The 5,000-nt window shown below is 53.9% G+C and overlaps 1 non-coding gene across 1 annotated transcript in view; it reads right to left on the bottom strand.

The window, feature by feature from the left end:
* The window catches only part of LOC126230361 (small subunit ribosomal RNA), a 1,909-nt gene extending 881 nt beyond the window's left edge, over nucleotides 1-1,028 (bottom strand). Inside the window, exon 1 of the ribosomal RNA XR_007544272.1 lies at nucleotides 1-1,028. This exon is cut by the window's left edge and continues 881 nt beyond it. This is a non-coding gene — a ribosomal RNA (small subunit ribosomal RNA).
* Nucleotides 1,029-5,000: the final 3,972 nt, after the last annotated feature.

Genomic DNA, 5,000 nt, shown 5'->3' with positions numbered 1-5,000 from the left:
TTCGTCTTGCGACGATCCAAGAATTTCACCTCTAACGTCGCAATACGAATGCCCCCGCCTGTCCCTATTAATCATTACCTCGGGTTCCGAAAACCAACAAAATAGAACCGAGGTCCTATTCCATTATTCCATGCACACAGTATTCAGGCGGGCTTGCCTGCTTTAAGCACTCTAATTTGTTCAAAGTAAACGTGCCGGCCCACCGAGACACTCAATAAAGAGCACCCTGGTAGGATTTCAACGGGGTCCGCCTCGGGACGCACGAGCACGCACGAGGCGGTCGCACGCCTTCGGCTCGCCCCACCGGCAGGACGTCCCACGATACATGCCAGTTAAACACCGACGGGCGGTGAACCAACAGCGTGGGACACAAATCCAACTACGAGCTTTTTAACCGCAACAACTTTAATATACGCTATTGGAGCTGGAATTACCGCGGCTGCTGGCACCAGACTTGCCCTCCAATAGATACTCGTTAAAGGATTTAAAGTGTACTCATTCCGATTACGGGGCCTCGGATGAGTCCCGTATCGTTATTTTTCGTCACTACCTCCCCGTGCCGGGAGTGGGTAATTTGCGCGCCTGCTGCCTTCCTTGGATGTGGTAGCCGTTTCTCAGGCTCCCTCTCCGGAATCGAACCCTGATTCCCCGTTACCCGTTACAACCATGGTAGGCGCAGAACCTACCATCGACAGTTGATAAGGCAGACATTTGAAAGATGCGTCGCCGGTACGAAGACCGTGCGATCAGCCCAAAGTTATTCAGAGTCACCAAGGCAAACGGACCGGACGAGCCGACCGATTGGTTTTGATCTAATAAAAGCGTCCCTTCCATCTCTGGTCGGGACTCTGTTTGCATGTATTAGCTCTAGAATTACCACAGTTATCCAAGTAACGTGGGTACGATCTAAGGAACCATAACTGATTTAATGAGCCATTCGCGGTTTCACCTTAATGCGGCTTGTACTGAGACATGCATGGCTTAATCTTTGAGACAAGCATATGACTACTGGCAGGATCAACCAGGGAGCTGCGTCAACTAGAGCTGAGCAGCCGGCCGCCCGGGAGTGTGTCCCGGAGGCCCGCGCGAACACGCAAGCGTCCGCTCAATTATTCTGCAAACAGGAGGAGGCTGGGCTCCCCTGCACGATACACCTCGAAACCCTCTCAGGTCCCGGCGGCGCGCAGCGCCGTCCTAAGTACTTGGTCGGGTTCGAGAGAGGCGCAATCGCCCGGAGATAGGCGAGTAGACGCTTTCAGTGCGACCACCCGTGCTCCCAACTGAGCTTGCCGCTGCCGACAGAGGCCCGGGAGCGTGCTGTCGTGGTGTTGCCGGCGGGAGACAACACGCGGCCACAAACAGTGACCGGGCAGCTCCAACGCCAGCGCCACAGAGGGGCAGAGCCCCACTTGGGTGCCAAAGCGAACTCTCCCAGCACAGCGCACGCGCCAACACATCCGCACAGCTGCGATACAAACCACCTGCGAGAACCGCGGGGGCGACCGAGCAGCAGACGGCGTCGCGGCGCCGAGTGCCGGGCGGCGGCGCATCCTCAACGCACACAGTCCTCAATCGGACCAGCACACTGCAGATGTCCACCGCGCTTCGCACCGGGCCCGGGAGGACCCACTTTGGCCGCACGGCGCCGCGCGCTGGGTGCGCCGGCACGCAGATGCGCCGCCTGCCGCGTCCGTCAGCCGGCGCGCCTGCCACTGGGCGCCCCCACCAGCCGGCTGCCGCGCGTGCGCCCACGCAGCGCGCGGCCAGCACGCCGGGCGCCCCCCCCTCACCGGCCGGGGACGGTCCCACCCAGCCACCGCCGCGTATCGCTTCATACCCACATGCCCACTCACGTTCGTGGGTATGACGGGTGTCGCTGAAGCAACCGGTTAATACCTGTACCGATCGTCGATATCAACGATTCACCTCCAGCGCGAACAACCGCGCAACAACGGATTTCCAGTTCATTTGCGTAACTTGGGCAGCAAACGTAGACGTCCATCTACATTTGCGAATTCAATGGGTCTTGCATGCCTGGATGTTATGAGTCACGACACGCCACATCAGTCCACATACATGCTGCGACGTATGCACGAGAGAACACGTGGAAGGTGGCCCGCGTACGTATGCCGATGCCATTGCACAGCTGCGAAGCTCATTGAACACGCAAACTCCTGACTGACGAACTAGAGGCGACAGGGGAGGGGGGGGGGGGGGGGGGGGGGCGATATACGTCTTATAGCAGTACACATTACAGTGGATAGCGGGACCATGTGGAACGTACGCAACACTCGCTAGATGTTGTGAGGGTAGGCACCGTAACATGATTCAATACGCAGGACACCAGAGTGTGCGCGCAGCGAACTATGTTGAGAGGGTTGCGATTAGGCAACGCTACACGAATTTCTAGATTCATATAACAAACAATTACGTGGGTTAGGTTAGGGCGCAACGTGGGTTAGGTTAGGGCCCAACTTAGGTTAGGTTAGGGCCCAACTTAGGTTAGGTTAGGGCCCAACTTAGGTTAGGTTAGGGCCCAACTTAGGTTAGGTTAGGGCCCAACTTAGGTTAGGTTAGGGCCCAACTTAGGTTAGGTTAGGGCCCAACTTAGGTTAGGTTAGGGCCCAACTTAGGTTAGGTTAGGGCCCAACTTAGGTTAGGTTAGGGCCCAACTTAGGTTAGGTTAGGGCCCAACTTAGGTTAGGTTAGGGCCCAACTTAGGTTAGGTTAGGGCCCAACTTAGGTTAGGTTAGGGCCCAACTTAGGTTAGGTTAGGGCCCAACTTAGGTTAGGTTAGGGCCCAACTTAGGTTAGGTTAAGCCCCAACTTAGGTTAGGTTAAGCCCCAACTTAGGTTAGGTTAAGCCCCAACTTAGGTTAGGTTAAGCCCCAACTTAGGTTAGGTTAAGCCCCAACTTAGGTTAGGTTAAGCCCCAACTTAGGTTAGGTTAAGCCCCAACTTAGGTTAGGTTAAGCCCCAACTTAGGTTAGGTTAAGCCCCAACTTAGGTTAGGTTAAGCCCCAACTTAGGTTAGGTTAAGGCGCAACATAGGTTAGGTTAAGGCGCAACATAGGTTAGGTTAAGGCGCAACATAGGTTAGGTTAAGGCGCAACATAGGTTAGGTTAAGGCGCAACATAGGTTAGGTTAAGGCGCAACATAGGTTAGGTTAAGGCGCAACATAGGTTAGGTTAAGGCGCAACATAGGTTAGGTTAAGGCGCAACATAGGTTAGGTTAAGGCGCAACATAGGTTAGGTTAAGGCGCAACATAGGTTAGGTTAAGGCGCAACATAGGTTAGGTTAAGGCGCAACATAGGTTAGGTTAAGGCGCAACATAGGTTAGGTTAAGGTGCAACATAGGTTAGGTTAAGGTGCAACATAGGTTAGGTTAAGGTGCAACATAGGTTAGGTTAAGGTGCAACATAGGTTAGGTTAAGGTGCAACATAGGTTAGGTTAAGGTGCAACATAGGTTAGGTTAAGGGATGGTGTATGAGGGGGGAGGGGACGAGGTTCGTTCATAGTGATGATGGTAAGTGGACGCCTGAGGCACCCTGAGATGTGTCACGTCAGGATGCATCTTTCTCTCAGGGGAGGTGGTGCGCCGGTTGCGTGGGTGTGGCAAGGGAGTGGCAGGCCTGTGTCTTTCATTCCTGCCATTGCTTATATGCTGTGAGACAAGGCAGTGTGGTGGTGTTGGTTGCACCCCTGTCTAGGACATGTGTGGGTGTTTGTGGCTTATCTGAGTAATGATGGTTGTTGGAAGAGTGAGATATTCTGTTTTTGGGGTGGACCTCCTGGTTTTGTTATCATAGTGTGAATGGTGTAATGTGGCGGAGAGGATGCACTGGATGTTGTTCCATGCTGGTGCTTAGATATCTTGTCTGTGTCTGTTACAGCCAGAGAGTAGTGTGTGATAGAGTGTCTGGGTGACGTGTAGTTCGCATGTGTGCACAGACTGTCAGCATGTATAGGGACTGTTGTATGTCGTATGCCATCTATATTCCGATGGCTCTGCATCTATTAGTAATCAGCGCCATGTATCAGTTTAATCTGGTTGCGGTCACGCGGTGTTCTATCTCTGTACAGTAGTAGAGGTGCGACTGCACTACGTAGCTACCCCTTGCGGCAGCTTTCCCCGGTGTATGGCATACGATTATCGGCAATCAGTCGATTAGTGACAACTGGTCGTGTGACAACGTCACATGTCTGCGGGTGGGATACGCTACACCCTGCCTGTGGGTCAGGGCTCAGGAAAGCTCTCCTGACACTGAGCGCTCGGACCGTCATTACCCGTCTGAGTAATATATTGCGGAGCGCTTTTAGCCATTGCCCAGAGTCTTTGCGACTGCGAGTGCAACGCCCATGGGGATCGACATGGTTGGGGCGCTTTCTAGCTGATCGCTCGGCATCGGAATCCGTACTGTGAGCAACGCAATCGCGCACAGACTTAGAGCATGTGTGGGGACAGCGGGAATTTCGCATCTTGGATAAAACTCTTCATGAAACGGACGATATAGGGGTGGTTTGCAACTTACGACTGCGAGAAGAGTCCGCCGTTCATCCGCTGGAGTTGCGAGGTGGGCTGTTGGGGTGGAGCACGTACGGGTGCGGGTGGAGTGATTGTCGGTCGACCACTTTCTGCGGCGCAGGCACTGGCGTCGGGGCTCCTGGGGTGGTCAGAGGATGCAGTCTTGGTGCGTGGGGTCGAAAAATGTGTACTGTCGGCCCAGCGATGTCGTAGTCAGCTTGTGTCTCATAGGTGGCGGTATCGTCGTTCCAGGGGTCATGTTGTGGGAGATCGACAGATGGCGTTAATTTTTGTGGTGCGCTCGACATGGTGGATGTAGTGTTGTCAGATGCGCGTAGATGGAGGTATTGCATGTGGTTTCGTCGTATTTGCATAGATGGCGGTGCTGTGTTTTGGCAGTATGCTTGGCGTAGTTTCCTTGAATTCCTGTAGATGGAGGTGTCGTTTATGGGCTGGATGTCAATGTAGTGTA

The sequence above is a fragment of the Schistocerca nitens genome, unplaced genomic scaffold (assembly GCF_023898315.1).
Source record: "Schistocerca nitens isolate TAMUIC-IGC-003100 unplaced genomic scaffold, iqSchNite1.1 HiC_scaffold_381, whole genome shotgun sequence".
In the NCBI taxonomy this organism is placed as follows: domain Eukaryota; kingdom Metazoa; phylum Arthropoda; class Insecta; order Orthoptera; family Acrididae; genus Schistocerca; species Schistocerca nitens.
This window is presented reverse-complemented; position numbering and strand designations above follow the sequence as displayed.